Source organism: Ambystoma mexicanum, chromosome 6q (assembly GCF_040938575.1).
Source record: "Ambystoma mexicanum isolate Mex_15411 chromosome 6q, UKY_AmexF1_1, whole genome shotgun sequence".
NCBI lineage: Eukaryota > Metazoa > Chordata > Amphibia > Caudata > Ambystomatidae > Ambystoma > Ambystoma mexicanum.
Window position 1 is genome coordinate 1,618,290,732 of NC_090937.1, and position 22,479 is coordinate 1,618,313,210.

The window sequence follows — 22,479 nt, forward strand, 5'->3', positions numbered from 1 at the left end:
AACACTTTTGTCTGTGTTCACTGAAACTCTGGGATTTGAGGCGATGAGTCGTCGGATATTGCCCAAGTGGCATTCTTGAGTGACTCTGATTTGGATACGGTGAGATTGTGGATACAATTCCAATGGGGTTTTATATAAAGGGAGGATGATGCCTCATCACATCAAACCAAGAGTACAATTGATAATTCATATTCACCGCAAAGGCGAGAGATCTTGGTTAACAAGTTCATAATAAAAGGACCTCGGATTGGTCCTGGCTCCTGGATGTTTTAGCAGGCAAAAAGCGAACCACCTCAAATTAACTGTGTGCCAAGAAACAATTAGACATCTGGAAAATGGCATTGTGGAATACGACAGGGTTTAACCACCTACTCTTGAAAAAAGAAAACCCTTTTGGGGGGGCTTTGAATTTGTTATGCTTCAATTGACATGGTTCTTAGCACCTCTGGTATGGGATGGTTATGTTATTTCCTTGGTGCACACAGTGAATGCTTCCAAGGGTCGTCCTTCGTCAGGATTATTAACAGTCTGTAAAATGAGACTCGGATAAACGTTGGATCAGTGGACGTCTCTGAATCCTTTTATACAGTTAACAAAATTAGTTTGCTCCAGGGGACTGTTTGCTCTTTTGTGTATTTTAGAATCCCACTGCATGTTCAGATAATGAGTTCCTTGTTTGTGTCTCAAGTATGTTGGATTTAGCACTTTCAGATTTGAATATGACTTCAATAATAATAGCAGGGGAGTGTGTGTACACAGGGCCGGCTCCACTTACTATTAGAGCAGGAAATGGTTAGCAGTGATGACCCCCCCTGGTTTGACTCTGATCTCGTCACCCTAAAACGCAAGTGCAGGGTGGCAGAGAGGAAATGGCGTACTTCATGTTCATCCTCTGACAAACTGGCCTGCCGCCTGCTCCAAAGGCAATACCGTCTCTCCGTTCTCACCAAGAAGAGAGCACCTATCCAAGCCCACATCTCTGCGGCATCTAAAAACTCGGCTGAACTCTTTAAAATCTGCAAGGAGCTTGCCAACCCTGCTGCAGTCTCTACCTCTCCTGTCCCCTCCCAGGCCTTCTGCACTGCACTGGCCTCTCACTTCATCTCTAAAATTCAGGACATCCTGTCCTCACTCTCCTCCTATCACCCCCCTCCCTCTCTTCCCGGCTTTTCCTCTGGCCCTTCTGCAGCCACCCCTCCTCCCTCCTTCTCTGCCTTTCCCCTTTTTTTCTGCTGACGAGGTTTCCAGACAAGTCCGATCTATGAAAGTCTTGTCTAAACAGGTTCACCCCCGTTCCTCCAAAACTATCAAGGACCACATCAACTCCCTGGCTCCTGCCCTGGCTGACTTTTGCAACCACTCCTTCGCCTCTGGAGTCTTCCCATCCCCCCTCAAGCACTCCCTTGTGCACCCTCGTCTTAAGTAACCCTCTTCCGACCCCTCCTGCCCGGCTAACTATCGCCCAATCTCCATCACTCTCTTCCTGGGCAAGCTCCTGGAGAAACAGGCCATCTCCCAGCTTAACCTCCATGTTGAATCTGTTGGTAGTCTCCATGACCATCAATCTGGCTTCAGAGCGGCCAGAAGCACAGAAACTGCTCTCCTGAACATCCGTGATGACCTGCTCTTGAACCTCGACTCCAACACTCCGTGTGTTCTCATTCTGCTCGATCTCTCTTCTGCTTTTGACACTGTCAACCATGCCATCCTACTCAACCATCTCCGTGATAACCTGGGTATCACTGGTCAGGCTCTGGCATGGCTGACCTCTTTCCTTTCCAATCGACCCTCCCAGGTCCAACTTGGGTCCTTCCTCTCTGACCTCTTTTTCTCCACCTGTGGTGTTCCCCAGGGATCTAATCTCTCTTCCTGGCTGTTCAATCAGTATCTTGCACTCCTTGCCCACCGCATCGCCGCCCTCTGCCCCAACTTTCAGTGCTATGCAGACGATACCCAGCTCATTTTCAGGCTACCCTCGGCCTCCTCCTCTCCTTCCCTCTTCTCTGACTGTCTGTCTGCTATCCAGGAATGGTGTGCCGCCAATGACCTCTGCCTTAATGCCAGTAAGACTGAGATTCTACTCATCGGCACACCCACTCCCTCCTTCCCTGCAGCTCTCTGGCCAGCCTCTCTTGGCTCTCTTCCTGCTCCTACCTGCAAGACAAAAAACCTCGGGGTCATCTTCGACTCCACACTCTCCTTCTCTCCTCATATATCTGAAGTCTCTAAGAAGTCACACTACCAGCTGCACCTCCTCAGAGGTATTCTTCCCTTCCTCTCCTTCCCCCAGAAGCTCACTGTCTCCCGAGCCCTGGTTCTCTTGAAGCTGGACTACTGTAACAGCCTCTATCTTAATCTGCCTGCCTCCACTCTCCGCCCTCTGCAACTCATCCAGAACAGAACTGTGAGACTTGTCCTTGGCCTCAAGCCCAGGGACCGTATCTCTCCAGGACTGAAATCTCTACACTGGCTCCTAGTGGCTGCGAGGATTAAGTTCAAAACCCTCTGCATTGTCCACAAGGCCTTCTGGGGCCTGGGGCCTAAATACCTTCAACTCTCTATTCCTAAATATCTTCCTTCCCGAGCCCTTCGCTCATCCGTCTCCAACTCCCTCAGGGTCAGCCGTTTCTCGAAGCAATGAGCTGGGGGTAGATCTCTCTCCGTGGCAGGGGCCTCCCTCTGGAACAGCCTTCCTGCCTCCCTGAAACTTGAGGAGAACCATCTCCGGTTCCGGAAGCACCTCAAAACCTTCCTCTTTGCTTCTGCTTTCTCTCTCCCTGTCCCCTGCTAAAGTCTTCACTGAAACTGCACTGAATCTGCTACTGGGCCACTCTCACCGACCTCGGTCCTGGGCCCAGCCACTCTCCACTTGCACTGCCTCCCTGGCAACCCCTGCACTGCGGGACTGTCTCTGTATCCCTACAGCCCCCCCTTCCCAGCACTTGTCTGCACTTACCTTGCACTTGCCACCAGCTGGCCCTATTTATTTATTTTTTACTCTACTTACTTTGTACTGCACTTCCACCCTCCCCTTCCCCTTGCACCTTTCCCTTACCCCTACCCCTGCACTTGCGCGGTCTGAATGACACCTGGCCTAGTAGGATCGTTGTCTGACTTCCCCTTGTTCCCCCCTCCCTGCATCGTCGCGACTTGAAACACTTGTGCATAGGCGCGTTACAAATGCCATATCATATCATATCATACTAGGGGTTTTATTATGCTAAATGGCATTCTAAAGGGAGATATTCCTCCTCCGCCCCACCCCCCCAATCCGACCTGGAGATGGGTGGAGCAAGTAGCCATTCTAGATTATGTTTTTGTGGAGAGGAGAGACTTTACGAACATACAAAACGTTCAGGTCATACCACAGGAGAATAGGTGACCATGAGCTATTCACCTGGCATTCCTCTATTATCTACCATCAACCACTCTACTATCATACAAAACTGAGGTCATTGGAGCGACAAATTAACTGTTATGTAAATTGAACGCCTGCATAAGAAATGATGGCCCCAGTCTAGATGCAGACATATCAAGCGCAGAGGGACACTATGAAGCAGCGCTCACATAATTCAAACAGGTGACCAGCTTTAGGCCAATATTCAGGCATAGACACATCTTTGATATTGATGTAAAAGGTAGAAAAACAGAGTTATGAAAAAGCTTAAGAGCTCTGGGTCAGTTGGATTTAGCTTCTAGATAGTTAATGACTCAAAACTTAAAGCTGAGGTATACAAATTGGCTTAAATATCGACGAGCATCAATGTATCAAAAAAGATGGTGAAAATTTGATTAGGGCGTTAGCAACAAGAAGCAGTGCGCAAATCTGGGCCTTATTAAGAATGGGGAATGGTGAACCTCAACTTCCTTTACAGACAAATCCAATTTAGGAGCAAGTTTGGATTCAATATTTCCTAAATGTATTTGCGCCTGTAACTCCAAGAGCTAACAATGGGAACTACGATATGAATTTTGATGACAACCTTGAATTTGATTTGGATGATATTATATGCCTAATAAAACAGCTTATTTGATCCCGAGTACCAGGCCCTGACAGGATTACACATTTCATGATCAAATCACATCCTGTGGCAATGGCAAGGGTCCTTTGTACTATTTTTACCCCAGTAATAGAATCAAAAATAAGCCCCAAAGAAAATCAGTTATTATTCCTATATTTAAAAAGGGAGATCAAAAGTACTTTATAATTATAGAGCCATAGCCCCTTTGGACGCCCCAGGCAAGATTTTTGTCAGCCTATTTATTACTCAGAGAAATGAAGCGATGGATGGACCACATATCTCTATGCATGGGGCCACATGTATGGAGTCCCCTGGGGGCGGATGGGTGACCATCTGCCCCCAGGGCTGTGGGGAAAACAAAAAATGCTAAGAAAAAAATACTATGGAAAGGGGGGAGGGGGTTGGCGACCCCTAGACACCAGGGATTTTTTTGGTGATGGTGTCGTTGGAAAGCGGAGATTCTCCCCTTTCCAAAGACAACCTTTGTGAAAGCATTGCTAGGCGCGAAGAGGGCGAAGAGCTCTCGATCCGCGCCCAGCAATGCCCACTAGACACCAGGGATCTTTCTGAGAGGCAGGGGGAGGTGGGAGCTGCTTACAGTAAGCAGCCCTCTCCCCCTGGCCCCCAAAGCATGGAGGCACTTATGCGTAAAAAATGGAACGGGGATGTGGGGCGGGGGCGGGTGGGCCACTAGGTACCAGCGAGGCACCAGGGATTTTTTTTACTAATGAAAGTGTGGTGGCCCTCCCCCTCCCACACCAAGTGGAAAGGGGGGCCACACCTTGTAGCCCTCCCTGGGGGCAGATGGGGCCTGCAAGTTAGGGGCCTGCAAGTTAGGGCCCCCCTGGGGGCAGATGGCTGATCATCTGCCCCCAGAGAAGGGGGCAAATGAAGAAAAAATGAAAAAAGGGCAATTTGGGTGGGAGTGGGGTGTCCACTAGCCACCAGGGATTTATTTTATGGAAAAGGGGGGTAGCCCTCTCCCCCTCACCCCAAGGGGAAATGGGGCACCCCTTGTAGCCCTCCCTGGGGAAGATATCTGCTCCTAGGACGGGGCATCTGACCCCAGGGAGGGCTGCATTAGATTCCCCCTCTTATCTGCCCCCAGGGAGGGCTGAATGAGATCCCCCCTGCATTTGGTGTGGGGGGATGGGGTCACCCCCCATTACATTAGAAAATTACCTGCCCCTCAGCCTGCCCTAAAGTGCAGCGTACCATTTTCAATTGTTTTCTTTGTTTGCCAAACGTGCCTTGGTGCAGAGGGGCACATTGGTGTGCCAATCTGGCCCCAGGGTGCCAAAACCTTACTGGCCCACCCACTGGGGGGGCCTGTCCCACAATTTCTGGTGGCCCTCTCCCCCCGCCCCAAATGGATGGGGGTTTACCTCACGCAGCCATTTGTAGGAGACCCAGGGAGGCCTGCATGAGGTTCCCCCGCCACCCATTTGGGATGAGGGGGGAGAGGGGCCACCAAAGATTGTGGGACAGGCCCCCAACGGGTGGGGCAGTAAGGCTTTGGCACCCTTGGGCCAGATTGGCACATCAATGTGCCCCTCTGCGCCAAGGGGAGTTGGGTTACCAAAGTAAAAAGGTACAAATGGTGGAACGCATTTTAGGGGGGGGCTTTTGGGCACCCCCAAAGGGACGGGGAATTTTCTAATGCGACGGGGCAGTGACCCCCAACCCCCCACCCGCAATGGAGTGGGGGCCATGTCATGCAGTTCTCCCTGGGCCCAGATATCTGCTCCTAGGAAGGGACACTGAGCCCAAGGAGGAGTGCAGGACAGCCCCCCCTTATCTGCCCCCAGGGAGGGCTACATGAGATGCGCCGCCCCTCCAATTGGGGTGGGGGTGGAGAGGTGCACCCCCTCTACATTACAAAATTCCCCGGCGGTCTAGGGTGCCCCTCAGCCCCCTTAAAGTGCAGCCTGCCATTTTCAGTTTGTTTCTTTGTTTTCCAAACTTCCCTTGTCGCAGATGGGCAAATTGGTGTGAAAATCTGCCCCCAGGGTGCCCAAACCTTCCTCCCTCACCCACTGGGAGGCCTGTCACACAATTCTTAGTAGCCACTCCCCCCTCACCCCAAATAGGTGGCAGGGATATCTCATGCAAGCCTCCCTGGGGAAGATATCTGCCCGTAGGAAGGGGCAAATGGGTTTAGAGTGGGGGGGTGAGGTTCAGTAGACCACCAGGGATGGCTTGCAAGGGTGGATGCATGCTTGAAAATTATTGATCTGTTTTTGCTGGTGTGACCGTAGGTAACAGATGTTTTTTGTTTACAGCTTTTTATACACGAGCAGCTGCAACGTTATGTGAGTACTGTTTTTTATTATTCTATGTTGGGGCCCACTGTCAGTGGGGTGGGTGAGACTGGGGCTGGATTGTTGGTGGTGTGGGTGGGAATGGGCCGTCTGGGCAGATATGTTGGTGGGCTGGGACACAATTGCAGGGGCAGGCCACAAATTTGCCCCCCATGCCAGCAGAACGTTGGGGTTTCCCTGGGAGCGGATCCCTCCCATGTGGGTTGTCTGTCTGCAAGCCCAGGCTCCACCTCTGGCTGTGCTACGATACAGATGTCACCTCCGGGGAGGAATGGGGATCCTGCCGGGGCTCCTTGGAGCTGCTGCTGTGCTTAGGGGACTGTACACCCACATGGTACATGGATATCCAAGGCCAGGGACATCACCTCCAACCGTCCTGGAGTTGCGGCTGGGCTGCATAACAGCTTTTCCCTTCGGGGAGGTATTGGCACACTGCCGGGACTCCCTGGTGGGGAGAAGCTGTAACGCAGGGCAGCCAGGCCTCCAGCAAAGTCGGCGGTAATATCTCTGGCCTTGGGCACCCTTCTCCCATGTGGGTTTTTGCCGGGGGTTCTGGGTAATACATTCTGGGCCGATTTGCATAAGTTAGACCTTCTGGATTTCCATGGGTGTCCTCTTTTCGGAAATGCATGGGGTTCTCCGTTTTCCTTGCTGGCTTCGAAACCCTAGGCCCAAATCTGTAGGTTGCCCACACAAACAAAATGTGCTGTGCTGTACGGCTTGGGGGTTATCAGTGGGTTACCCTTTTCCTTTTGCCCCCGGTAGGTGCACCCACACATGTGAGGTACCGTTTTCACTCAGCTCACCCCCCAAAACACGCTGCCAACAGCACATGGCCTACCGTCCCGCGTTCCCACACGTGTCCCGATGAAAACGGTAAATCACATGTTTGGGCACACCTACCTGGGCACCAAGGGGAAAGCCTAAAAGACCCCTAACCCCAAGTCTTTTAGCCGACAGCTGAATTTCACGATTTTTTCAGACGGGCACACCATACAGATAGGGCCTCGGGTGTCCAAGCCACCAAGGAAAACAGGGAACCCCATGCATTTCTGAAAAGAGGACACCCGTGGGAATACACTTGGCGCTCCAGGTAGGTTCACCCACACATGAATGCGGGAAGGTATGACATTTGTTGTGTTTGTGTGGTTTTCATAACGTTTCGACCCATTTGCTGGTACCTTTTGTCACACAACCCTTTCGTTTTCCAAATGTGCCCTACATTTAGTTGCTGCTTTAGGCACCATACACCTTTTTAACCTGCACAAGTCACATATCCTTGAAAAGGTCTGTCTGTGCTCTTTCAAGAAATGCATGCTTGCCGTTCCTCACCACATTGGTTTTCCTGATTTAAACATGCTAAGTACATCAGTTAAGGCCGTAAGCATAAAACTCCTGTGCACCATGGCTCAGTGTTTGGCTTTTACTATTGCTTGTTTTGTGAAACACTACAAAAAAATGTGTGCTATCCTAACTGCAAGAGTCGGGGGAATGTAACGGAGCATCGTTTTTCTCAAAATTCATAGAAGCCATTGCCGTAGCAAGCTGACCATGTCCAGCATGTACCTTTTTTCAGTCATGTTCACGCTTTTTCCCCAATGTATGGCATTTTCCCTTACCTAGTTGTTGCCCGACCTGCGCAAATCACCCCTTTCCAAACTTGGAATTTTGTCTACTTTTCAGAAATGTATGCCTTTCTGTCCTCACATTCGGCTTTCCTACCCTTTTCTTCCATTCCGTCTACGCATGTCCAATTGGCAAAAATGGCCAAAATTGCCTACCTCTCACAAAACGATTGATAACCACATAAAAATATTTTTTTTTCGTTTCCACTCAACCTGTTCTTGAAAGACAGGAAATTGGGGAATTCAGCACAGCAAACCATTTGTTCCTAGTTCTTACAAGGAAACAAACCACAGGCTTCTTTGTACATCATTTTATTGGCAGTTTTTGAAAAAACACAGCATTTTCACTCATTTTTGTTATTTTCTCTCACCCACCCTACAGCAACCGTTACGACCTCCTACATGTGGGAAAAAAGGAGCCAAATCTGGCCGAGATATCTCATGTAACCAAAAAGTTACAAGGCACTGAATGGCGACATACCGAAATCACCAAAAAAGGCCTTGGCACTGGGGGGAAAACCCATGGCACTTAAAGGGTTAAGGATTACAGATTTCTTACTGCTCATACCTTACGGGAAATTATTTTTAAAGGGTGTCATGTTTTTATGATTTTAGCTGTGATAAACATTTTTTATCCCTTGAAATTATATTGTTGGATACAGTAAAGGGATAATTCTCATTTTCTTAATCTTAAATTATGGGATCATGAATGTAATTGATTTTAACATTTTCTTAAAGTCGGTTCTTGATTTGTTGTACAGAATGTATTTTAACTTGAATAACTGTTTATTAATTGTTGTTTTTGAAAGGTTAAACTGCTTTTTCAGCCATAACAATAAATACAAAAATACAATTATTAAAAAAGTAGCTGCCATTAGAAACACGTTTGCAGTTTGTACTTTACAGTGGAATGTAATAAATGTGATTTGTTTTATTTATTTTTTATTATAAAACCTATTTCTATTAAAAGTTTTCACCACACAGCTTTCTCCACTAAAGAAAGTTATTTGCCTAAGTTGCACTATATGAATTCTTCCAGTTCCTTAAACTATACTGATTGTGTGAGCGGTTATTTGCAACAAACTGCACCAAATGAAACTGTGCCTTGCCTTGTAAAAACACATTTGCCATTTTTACAGTGCCACACACCATTCCTTTCGGAGATGGCCTTCCGGCATCTCTATACCCCTATTCATTACTTTGAGTAATACCGTTAGAATGCTTTATAATAGGAACAAAATCCGCTATATGCTGTAAAGTCATACCAACTCAGCACGACACAATACACTAAAAGATACAATGGGCCTCATTACAAGTTCGGCGATAGCCTTGCTGGTAAAACCTGCAGGCTGCCGCCAAACTTGTGATTTTTTTCCGGCACCCACGAATGGGCAATTAATGGGTCATTACGGCCTCGCCAGACCTGGTAATTGCCCATTTGCGGGCAATTCAGAATGGTGCCGGTGCATCAAACATGCAGTGCTCACGGGTGCCGGTCTGCCCGCCAGGTCAGACCTGGCGGGCAGAAAGGCACCAGCGAGCACAACTTGTAGTTTGCCGGTCTGGCAGCAACGGTGCCGGTAGCTTACCGGCACCGTTACTACGGACCGGCAAACTTGTGATGAGGCCCAATATTTTTTTTTCTCCTATGTTATAAGAAAGGTTATTCCATCGACATTTCTGTATATTTGTTTTACTATTACAGCCACAAGGATATCATTGTACTTTACTTTACTTTAGAAAGCCTGTTTGACAATCAAGCTATCACAGACCTGGCTAAAGGATTGAAAACACAAAGACTACATGCTCTTCTCCAGAGACACGCAGAAGAGTGTAAACACCTAGAGCCTCTGGGCTAAACCTGGAGGGTAGGCAGGTAAGCGCTGGATGTCATTCAAATACTTGGAGTATTTAATTTAGTTATTTCTCATTATAGATCAATTAATCATGTGATAAAACTTGCTTTCTCCAGACCTGACTACTTCATTGGTGTGTCGTTGTGTTGAGCAAAAGGTACAGAGCACAGACTACAACAGGTAAAGAACTGCTGTGATATATAGAAGCCTCTCTATACAGTTTTTCTTTGCTTCTGTCTCCTGACCTCTTCCATTTCTCTACTCCTTTTCCTCCCCTCGTGCACAGGGGTGGACTAGGAACTAAAAGTGTCCCTGGAAAAATCTTTGAAAGTGGCCACTTGTTGCATGGAGCAAAGAGGGATACCAAGCAATCCAAGCACCTCAGGGGGGTAAACGTGTGCATTTATAAGTACATGTATCTATAATCGGTGATTCACAAATAATGTATTTGACATGTTCAATTCAACTTCATTTAGGGTCCCCATGCAGATAGATTTGTCTTTCCAGCCAATCAAAAGAAATGTAGAGGCTTAAATCCTTCCCAATGTGGGTGCCAAAATCTTTACCAGGATACTGGACTCCGGAATGGAGCGAGTTATGCCCTGCCTTGTTCATTCCGATCAGGTGGGATTCTTCACAAGGAGACAGGGAGCTTATACAAAGTGAAAGACGATGCACCTTATGGATGTGTTGAGAGGGAGGAGAACAACCCCATGCTGTTGGCCTTGGACACAGAAAAGGCCTTTGACAGAGTAGAATGGGTATTCTTGAATGCAGTCATGTGGAAATTTGGTTTGGGGTTGGGATTCTCAACGGGCTCAAGGCATTATATACCATCACCATGGCATGAGTGTTTGTACATGTTAAACTCTGGAGCACGTTTGAACTGCAGAGGGAGCCCAGGCAGGGATGCCTGCTCTTGCCCCGGTTGTTCGCCCTCTCACTGGAGCCTCTGGCAGAGAGGTTGCAGAGGGCCCCCAGGTGGATGGAATCCGGGTGGGGAATATATGGACTTCAAACTAGGATTGTACGCTGATGACGTCCTGTTGCACCTGAATAATCTGCACATGTCGGTCCCGGTGGCGATAGCTCTGATTGGAAAAATATGGATTGTTCTCGGGTTTTAGGGTTAACCGGCAGAAATCTGTTCTGTTCCCCTTTGATGTGGATGAACAGAGGGATGTCACCATCCTCCAGACTCTGGGGATGGAGATCCAGTTAGACAGTATACACTACTTGGGAGATAACATTGCTAGGTCATTGGAAGAATTAAGTGCAGCTAACTACCATACTCTCCTCGAAGGTGTGTGGGGACATGAGGTGTGGGGGGAAATACACCATTTCATGGATCAGTCGACTGAACACTCATAAAATGAATTTTCTCCCAAAGTTACTATATTTGTTTCAAATGCTGCCAGTGTGGGTATCGGAGACACTGTTGAGAGAGGCCAGGGGGCGGATGGTTCTGTTTCTATGCCAATGGGGATAGCTGCGGGTAGCATACAGCACTTTAGTGTTACCAAAGGAGCTGGGTTGGGTGGGCTTGCCAGACCTTACTCTGTAGTACAAAGTAGCACAATTGAGTGTACTGGTTCCGCACCTATGTGAAGACCAGGACAAACAGTGGGTTTATCTGGAAAATCATCACCTTCATCCAGCTACAGAAGGTGAATGGCTCTAGGTCCCATGAGAGAAGGTGATACGTAGGATTAGAGTGTTGTGGGAGGTTTGGAAATGGTGCCAGGGAATGAAGGGGGTCACTACCTGGCCCTCTCCCTTGAGCCATCTTTTGCCCCACCACCCCCGATTAGGGATGATATCCCGGCGCCGGAAAGGTATCGGGTGTGGTTCGACGAAGGGCTGGCCAGAGTTGGCCAGTTATGGGTAAAGGGGCATTTTATTACGAATCGGGAGCTTGAATCGGCCTTGCACATTGGAAAGTTGTTGGCCTGTTTGTATCTGTTTTTAGAAGGGAGAGAACTGCAGATAAGTGGAAAGAATCCTTGCAGATGGAGCTCACCAGGGCTGATATGATTCTGGATACACAAGAGATACGAGAGGGCTGATCTTGCAGTTATATGCGTCAATGATGTCAGGGGGGGTAGGCAGCTCTGATGGGCCTTGCATAAGATGGAAAAGGGACCTGGGGAGGGAATTGGGGGATCACTTGTGAGCAGCGATGTGAAGGGTAGAATTTAGGACCTCCACGGCCTGTCAACATAACATACATGGAGTGAAACTATTACTTTGGTGGCACAATGACCCGGTGTGGCTCTCTCGGATGTTCCTTCTGGTATAACCACTTTGTTGGCGTGGCTGTGGATAATGGGCAGACTATTAGCACATGCGGTGGGGATTGCTGGATAGTTCTGACATTCTGGGCTGAGGGCCTGGCATGGAGTAAGGAAGCAGGGTGAGTCGAACCAGATCGGGATCCTAAGTTGGTACTGTTTGGCTTAGAGCAGCAGGGGGAGGGGTGGAGGGCTCTCCCTCATATGGCACATTTCCTATTGGTGGCTGCCAGAGCATGCTTGGCAAGGAATTGGAAGAGGGAGAGGTTACTGGAGATGTGGGAATGGGTGGTCAAGGCAAAGGATTGTTGCGCTTCACGGATGGAGCTCAATGCTAAAGGGGAAATAGTCATGCTTCGGGGTAAATTTCTGGGTAAATTTAGAACACCCGGAATCATTGGAGTTGCATGGTAAAGCTTGAGGGTTATCGGTAGGAGGGAGTCTGAAGATCCGGTTGCACGGCCCTACCAGACAGTAATAGTTGCTTTGGCTTCTACGAAGGGATAATGATGATAAATGTTCTCTTCGGTTGGGTGACAGAGGTGGAACTGATGGTGCTCTGGTTGTTGAATTCATTTTGGGGTGGGGGGGGTGAGTGGGTGGGGGAAAAAGGAGCGTCCATAGGGTTTTCACTAGTTTGTACTGTAAATGTTCTGATATTTGCAATGAGGTTTGTAAAGCTTTCTTTGAAAAAATGTTTACAAATTTCTGAAAAAAAGAAATGTACTGATCTAAGAATATCTGGGCCTCATTACGAGTGCGGCGGTAAGGGGTTAACGGCTCCGGCAGGATGCCGGTGCCGTTATCCACTTACCGCCGCATTCCGAGGTCCCTTAGCGGGTCCCATTAATGCCGGCTGGTTTTACCAGCCGCCCCTAGCGGGAGCCGCTATGGGGACAAGGGAACTAATAACGGGCCCGCTATTTGCAGGCCCGTTATTAGCTCCTTCCCCATTCCCATTGGGGGCTTGAATGGGAATGGGGAATGGTTTTCAGAATGGGGTCTTACCGGGTCCTCCAAGGTTAGAATGACCCAGTAAGTACCCATTCCGAGAACCCGAACCCGGTATGCGGTAAGGGGGTAGCCATGGTGCTAATAGCACCATGGCTACCTCCTAACTCGTAATGAGGCCCTCTGTCCCCTCTGCCCCTTCACACCTGTCACAACTCATAGCTTGACCTGGCATACATGCTGGAAAGAGAATAATGAGTTCAAGGGAAACATTTGCATTCCACAATTAGGGTGTTTATTGTAGCATTGGCACAGGACCCGGTCTAACAATAGCCGGTATGAGGCACGTGTACAGGCTGTAGTATAGCTGAAGGTCACAGAGCAGGTACATCTAACCCAGCATAGACACAGAACTAAGATTAGCAGCCTTGTGGAATATGTAAGTGCACAAGCCTGGATAAAGGAGACCGGATGGAAACCACAATGAAGATACACAACATTCCATAGCATAAGTAGAGGATATGGCAGCAACATTGAAGATGCACATATCACAGCATAAGTAGAGGATATGGCAGCAACATTGAAGATGCACATATCACAGCATAAGTAGGGGATATGGCAGCAATATTGAAGATGCACATACCATGGCATAAGTAGGGATTATGGCAGTCGCATGGACGATACATACCATAGCATAAGATGTAGATATGGTAGCAATATGGAAGATACACATGGCACAGCATAAGTAGAGGATTTGGATTAGCAATTACCAGAAAAGTCCACTTTGCTGAAAATAGATTGAGATTAGAAGAGGGCCAGGGTTTTCAAATTATGTTGCCATGAGTGAGCCAACACCTTGTGTGTGCAATATATGATCACTATTATATATGTAGCAAAACTGTAGATAAAGAGAGAGCTGATAAAGGGAGTTAAGTAGGAGGATGCATGTGGGATTGTAACCAGAGAAAGGCTGTGGGGGTGGATTGAAGAAGAGATTGGGATGGGAGTGTTAGCAGGGAATGTGGATTTGGTGGGAGTCGGGCAAAAGACATAGACGGCCTGCTATACAGAGGCCTCCTTACAGAAAACCTCAAAATGAACAGATCATGTCTATGCGATATTCAGAATGTTCTTCTGGATATCCACCAGTAATAACTAGGACATTCATGCTAGCAACACACTCTTACAGAAACAGCAATGCATAAATAGCTGAGATGAGGTTCCCTTTGACCCCCTGCTCTCCGGCAGCAATAAGCAAAAACTCCCAGTAGCATGGGTGAGTCTTGATTCCATACAAAGGTTTTGGTATGACTTTGGATTCATAATATCTGATCACTGGTTTATGGGAGAAACTACAAAATTGTATATCGATCATTTTTATTTGACTGATCACAATCTACGTAATTTCATTCAGCCAGAGTGTACTGCTCTTCAGAGAGGATCTTGCAAATACTGGGAAACCCAAATAGACGAATGAATCTACGCACGGAATCATTTAGTTACCTTTACTCCACCTAAGTGAACATGTCTTGGTGCTGTTAGAAAATCTAATTACTTTTGATTTTGAAGGGTTGACTATAAGTGAATGATATAATAGTTTGATATGATATGATAGTTTATTTACATAGCGCCTATACACAATGTGTTTCAAAGCGCTTCAAGGCAAGGGAGGGAACAAGGGAAAATACAATGACATTCTTACAGGCCATGAACAGTAAGGATGTGAAATTAACTATTGTACTTGGCCTGACAACATTTCAGATAGTGTAAGCGCTAAGACATAGATAAGGAATGGAGGGGGAGAGTGGGAAGGAAATGCAAACAGACCGTCAACTACCAAACTAGGCCTGACAACATTTCTGGTAGAGCCGGAGAAAACCAAAAGGAGAGGAAGAGGGGTGCAGAAAGGGAGGGGAGGAACAAAACAAGCGACTATCGTACTGACAACATTTCAGATAGTGCTGGAACAGGGGGGCGACAAGTAAGGGGAACGGGAGGAGACAGACCAGGTTGCCATCATACTAGGTCCAGGGACAATTCTGATAGAGTAAGTGCATAGAAGAAAGTAAGGAGAGGAGAGGAGGAGAGAAAAGAGAGTAAGCAGTTAAAAAGTGTGGCGAAGCTAGAGGGAAGAACAAATCCAATTGTAGAAGTCAGTAGTAACACATAATGTTGCAAGCCAGGATACAAGATGAAGATGGGAACAGCATGGCCAGGTGATCTAGATCCACTTGCTCCACATCTGCAAAGGAAAAGAGGCTGGAGGGCTCTTTGAGTAGGGAAAAAGAGCGGCAGGCAGGAAGGCACCAGGTGGGAGGGCTTGTTAAGTGATGAATGATTCCCCCTATATTTTACAAACAAATTGATTAGACGCTGTAGGCCAATTTTACTCCCATCAAACAAAAAGAAATCATCCGCATAGGCAAGCCATTGGAAGTGAAGATGTAACAGTTTAGGGGCAATCAATGAGGATTCCACAAGGACATCCATTATGTCAGCCAGGTATAGATTAAATAAGCAGGGTGCAACGACACAGCCTTGTCGGACACCCACTAGCAGTCACGATCTACCTTAGTAATGCTCTGTTGTTAAGGCAAATTTGAATAACAGTTTTAGAGAGTAGAGCAATAAGTAAAGTAAGGAGACCAGCCGGGATACCTCAACTGGCTAATTTCTTCCATCGTAAGCCCCGATCTAGTGCATCGAAGGCAGCTGTTAAATCTAAGGATGCTCCATGTATTGCTTCGTACCTGCCACTCCAAGCCAAATGCTGTACTGATCACCAATCAGTTGAGTGTGGTCCCCATCTGTCTCCTAAATCCTATTTGCCATTTTATCAGTCTGCTTGTCCCTGCTGCTCAGGCTTCCGGATGGTATAACACGATTGAGGCAAAAATCTTGCTATCGCAGTCGAGGAGCGCTATCGGATGATAGCTTGATGAATTAGTTTTGTCTCCTCTTTGAAAAATTTGAACATTGTGCGCACGGGACCACGTGGGCGGGACGACTCCATAGCAAGTATATTGGCAAACAGGATAGAGAGAGTATTCCTCACTCTCGGATTTCAGCACAAGATTAGCCAAACCATTTGGGCCTGGTGCCCTGGACGAGCTAATAGTATTTATTACTCTCAGTATCACATCTTTACCAAAGTCCATCAGTGCAAATAGACCTGTGTCTCACTTGGGCAGCATCATATCCCTGCTCAGCGCAGGATTGGCTGCGAAGACTCGTCCAAAGTACAGAACCCAATCTGACTCTGAAACTCCATTTATTTGAGTCAGAGATTGGGGCACCTCGGTAGTATTAATTATCTGCCAAAAGGCCATGGAATTCCTAGCCCCTAAGCACAGTAACATTGCTTCACCATCCCTCTGTTCTCTGGCTGCCTTGGATTGTCTGTCCCAGTTACGATGTGCTTGCCAGATTTTTCTAATTTGTTCATATGTTTCAGTGTTGGTAACATGCCCATGTTTTTAGATAATCTTGCGGCGCATCTCTTTTATGTATAACCATCTCTTTGTTGTACACATGCTCATGTGTCACACTATTTCCATTATGACCACCCCTCACCACAGCTTCAGTACATGGCAATGCGTCATACATATGTATAAGCAATTAGGAAGGTAATTAGGACAATATTGGGGATTTGGGGGGAGTCTCCCATACACTTTGCCTTATTGCCAAACATTGCATTCTATCGGTCTCTGTGTGTGGGGCCTTATACATTTGCCTAAAAGTAATGACGTCATCAGTGATTACATTTTGGACAGGTGAAACATGTGTCCGATGCGTGCCAAACTGCTGACCTAGTGTCAAACACATGCCTTTATCGTTTGTATATGGAAATGTGGGGTTTTCAAGCACTAGTTTAGTCACTTATGTAGAAATAAAACGATAGAACGTATATGCACAGCCCTGATACTTAAAGTACCCGCTTAAAATGTTTTATCACCCAGCCTATGTGGTATTCCTCATACTCTTGGATACTAAAATGGTCTTAATAGAAATTAGTCTCACTGTTTCTGGTGCATATGGCATCTATCCCATTCTATTTTATCATCAGTGGACCAGTACTCTGCCACGTACAGTGCGTGTCCCAAATAGATGGCGCCATAGTATTCAACGTGTTATGAAATATTACTTGGGCAATTAACCTGCGCACATCACTACTACTTAGAACCAGTCTTCGTGTTACATGTGATGCCTGCGATTGTGAATGCGTTGAAACTCATAATGTGCATTGCCTTTTATTTCAATAGGTCATTGATGCCCCAGAAATGCAACAGCAGTGATTGTTAAATTCTCTGCACTAACACAGTATAAATCTTCATTGTTAAGAATACACAATTTTCAAGCATCTTAGAAGGGGTCCAGTTGCCTTTTCAGACTATTCAGGAGCTGACATTGAGAAGCCAGTTGGATACATGATGGCTTCCATCCATGCCTTTCGGTCATTTATGGGGAAGAGAGAGATCTCGCATGAAAACGACAATGTGTGATGTGCAGTAGTATGAAAAAAAAAGTCTTTTGACTTCTATTTCTAATAGAACATATGTCTGCGCTTTTTCTTTTACACATTCTGAATGTAAAGGTAGAACGTATTGAACACTTTTAAAAGTGAATGGACAAAGTGTATCCTTGCGCTGAATATTTGAAAGGCTTCAATCAGAGGATAAATTGTGTTTGTCACTAGAAATTATCTTCACACTAGAAAGTTCATTTGTGCTCTGAATTTGGGAAAAGATTCAGTGGAAAGTGGCCTCTTATTAAGCACCTGATACAATAAACCGATGAGAAACCTCACACATGCACAGAATATGGGAAATGTTGCCTTCTCAAGAACATACTTATTGCCCACATGAGAACATAGATGAAAAACCTTATCAGTGCACTGAATGTGAGAATATCATCCATTTGCATGATACAGGTATCTGACACCAGGAAGTGCAAACGGATGAGAAATGCCATGTGTGCACTGAATGATGTAAAGTGTTTGCTCAGAAGGGAGGTCTTACTAAACACCAGAGAAAAACTACAGGTGCGAACCTCATGAGTGCATTGTTTGTGGGAAAGGGTTTACTGAGAAGGCAGGTCTTACGAGACACCAGAGAACACATACAGGTGTGAAACCTCATGAGTGCATTGTATGTGGGAAAAGGTTTGCTCTGAAGGGACAGCTTAACCACCACCAAAGAACAGATAAACGCGAGAAATCTCATGAGTGCACTGAATGTGGGAAATGGTTTACTCAGAAGGGAGATCTTACTATCCACCAGAGGACACATACAGGTGTGAACCTCATGAGTGCACTGAATGTGGGAAATGGTTTGCTCGGAAGGGAGATCTTACTTGCCACCAGAGAACACATACATGTAAGAAACTACATGAGTGCAATGAATGTGGGAAAGGGTTTACTCAGAAGGGAGCTCTTACTATCCACCAGAGAACACATACAGGTGGGAAACCTCATAAGTGCACTGAATGTGGGAAAGGGTTTGCTCAGAAAGGACAGCTTATTCATCACTGGAGAACACATACAGGCGGGAAACCACATGAGTGCACTGAATGTGGGAAAGGGTTTACTCAGAAGGGAGATCTTACTAGCCACCAGAGAACACATACAGGTGGGAAACTGCATGATTGCACTGAATGTGGGCAAGGGTTTGCTCGGAAGACTAATCTTATTAGCCACCAGAGAACACATACAGGTGAAAAACCACATAGGTGCACTGAATGTGGGAAAGGGTTTGCCTCGAAGGAACATCTTATTCACCACCAGAGAACACATACAGGTGAGAGACCTCATGAGTGCAATGAATGTGATAAAGGGTTTGCTCAGAAGGACAATCTTATTAGCCACCAGCGAACCCATACAGGTGGGAAACCACATGAGATGCACTGAATGTGGGAAAGGGTTTGCTCAGAAAGGACAGCTTATTCACCACCAGAGAACACATACAGGTGAGAAACTTCAGGAGTGCATTGAATGTGGGAAAGGGTTTTCTCGTAAGGCAGATCTTATTCGCCACCAGAGAAAACATACAGGTGGGAAACTTTGAATGCAGGAAAAGGTTTGCTGAGAAGGGATCTCTTGCTATCCACCAGAGAGCACATACAGCTGAGAAACCTCACGTGTACACAGAACATGGAAAAAGCTTCATTGTGCACAGTAAACCTATTAAGCACCAGATTGAAAACATGCATGAGGAATCAGTTCCTGTAGTGATTGTGGAAAATACTTCAGTATGCAAGATGTTCTCATCTGCCGCTCTAGAGGACATGTAGGTGGTGAAATCCTCTCTGCAATTGAAGCTTCGGAGAAGAGGAGGTGCTTCTTCAATGGGTCTGAGTTTGGCATGACTATTTAATAACACTGTAATGAACGTATCGCCACATCTGGTCCCAGTTTTCCTTGGCACACAAATAGTGGCTAATTATGATTGGTTGAATCACTGCTGTTTCAAATGCATCTCTTCTGGAATATTCTATAAGGAGACTGTACCTTCTATACTAAAACACCCATTCTTTGGAACACTTTGTCTAAGGATCTCATGCAGATTAAAGGGCACCAACATTCTGAAAAAGTTTAAAGACTCTGTGTTTGAATCTAAAACTATAGACCCTCATTGGATATATGGGGGAAACTTTACTATGAATGATAGGCTAAGGTGCTGCCTGTCACTTAATGAGTAATTATTTGTGTAGATGGTGGCAGAGAACATAAACAGATGAGAACCTGCATTTGCGAAGTGAATGTGGGAACTCTCTAGTATTCTCTTGGACCTCTCGGTTGCCTTTGATGCCATTGACCATTAGATCCAACTTAGTCGAAGAGATGCCTGCTTTTTCCATTTTTTCAATCCTTCCACGATAATAGAACATTAGCAGTTATGATACCTCATTTTATATCCGAGTCCCTGTTTAGCAGGTTTCTGCCTTATCTCCTCTACTTAACATGTTATGTTCTACTCCTGGCATGACTAGTCTACTCCTACAGATTCTGATTTTACGGTTACAACACTCTCATCCTCTTACGCTTATTGGAAACTCAGCTAAGGTATCACTATACTTTCACAGCTGTCTAACTGTGATCACGGGAATGGTTTCTCAATGACTGACAAAACTATATTCACGCCACCTATCCGGGTATCAACGATCGTCACTATGAGCACTCACTTGTCTCTTATACACCGTTCTTTCCCCAAAATGGTGCTGCACAATAACCTCCCATTATTTTAACCTTCATACTCACATGTTATACGCCTATTTTTTTCCAGACTTGCCTATGGCAATGCTATTTTCTCTGTGCTCCCTGGGGGCACAGAAAGGTCCACCCTGCTTCGTTCAGGCATTCAGAAATGTGACCGTGTCACCCTGGCTCATTACAATCTGCAGTGGCTTCCTTTGATGTCTCAGATTGTGTTTAAGCTGCTTTGTCTATCTGATTGTGCACACTCCCCACTTCTCTGTAGTCATTCTTCCACCTTTTCCTCCCTGAACCTTTCGTTCCTGCCCTCCAGATGAGAATTTCCTGTTTCAAAAGATAGCCAGGTGGTGTAGCCTTTTGGGTTTTAGCTCCCTGTATCTGGAATGCCCTCTGTCTAAGATTGCACGCCACGACAGCTCATGTGGCCTTCATAGGCTTGCTGAAAACCCATTATTCTGGTCTGTCTTTCCTGAATTCTGCTGGATTTGTATGTTGTCAAACACACCTGCTGTTGTAACCCATAAACCTTTGGGTGTACAAGCACCATAGAGAGAGAATGGATTTTTTAAAAATAAGATTGCAGCTCTTAATCCCAGCCCTACAGGTAAGAGGTGTACTGACAACATTTACTCCCCATGAATTGATAAATACTTCCTGGAAAACGGTAGCAAAATTCCCAACTGTAACAGTGAAGCAATGGACACATAAGCAGTGACCTTCCTGCTACCACCACCTCAGCTCCATGTATATGTTCAGCCCAATGATACCAGCCACCTTTAACCATGGGAAGGTGTTCTACAGGTATCACTGCCTGATATGTAGAGAAACTAATTAAAAGTTACAGATTTTTTACATTAATTCTTAGTCACAAAGAAGCGTGAATTACATAGAGCTCACATATGTTTCTACTTCAGCATAAAAAATGCCTCTACAGGGAATGATAATCAGATTTGACACTGCCATAAAGTCATTTACTTGCAACTTCAAAACATCAGGATTAAATCCTTCCAAATTTAAATTATCTGGAGCACTCCATAATACACTAGGAGAAAGTTTAATTCTCATATGGCTAATTGGACTAAGCTTGGCAAAACACATGTGAAAGGGAAATGTTCATCAGGTGTAAAACATGGAGAACAGAATGCATAAACTGTAATCTTTAATATTACTCCAGAAGTCAGTTTCCAGGCAACACATGCCTCACCTCGAACTCCATCCTCGCTGAGCATTGCAGCGTTTCCACTTTTGCAGAAAATTCTGCAGCACTACAATATTCTTTTCTCCCCAGGATCCTCTTTACTTTATCACACTATTGCCTATATCTGGTGATAATTCAACAAAAGAAAAGCTATACTACATGTGTCCATTTCTGTCGAACATGGGATTAGCTCAGGGGTGGTTTTGAAATAATGCACCTTCATTCAATTCAATTCAAAGTAGTAGGCCCGAAATTTTCAATTTTACTAAACAACTCATAACACAAAAATTGTTAAAGACATCAAATCAAAGGTAAAAACCAATAACAGTACATGCATATAGTCTGCAAACGTCTGCATTGTACATTTGCTACATATCACACATGGACTCATGAACACAGGACAATATTTTAATACATTGTTTTAAATCCTGAATAAGGAGCGCAGATCAAATGATCCAGTTATCAAACGCTCTTATCAATGCTGAACTTGTACACATTTCTGTCCTAAAGGGCTCAAATCCACCAGACATTCATCAGGGGCTGTATATTTCTGATTGTGTGTGATGTGCATTGTGGCCGAACTCGCACAGAATTCAGGACTTCTTGTTCTTCCCCGAATGGATGGAGCCACAACTGTCTCATTAATGGACCTCCAACAATCTCATCTCCAAGGGATTTATTAGTTTATATAGCAAATATAATATACCTGACTGATGTGTCTGAATTTGATCTCAAAGGCCACCAACAACCGTGAATGTTGTAAATACTGACTCCATTACTTCAAGTTGCAACAAGCTTTCTCCCTTTTGGTATTCTCAATACAAAGGGTACAATAAACCCAAATGTTGTAAATTCATAGGCTGGTGGCTTTTTATACTCATGTACAAGGGTAGATACACTCCCTCATACGACAAACAGGGGGGCTTATGTCCAACTAAATAGTCATTGTTAAGGCATCACCCTACTGGCCTTCAAAATGTTCTTCCCTTTTAGTGACACAATTAA

At 45.8% G+C, this 22,479-nt stretch overlaps 1 pseudogene; it reads left to right on the plus strand.

Moving 5' to 3' along the window:
• LOC138515389 (zinc finger protein 850-like) overlaps window positions 1-18,971 on the plus strand; it is a 160,960-nt pseudogene extending 141,989 nt beyond the window's left edge.
• The last annotated feature ends 3,508 nt before the right edge of the window (window positions 18,972-22,479 follow it).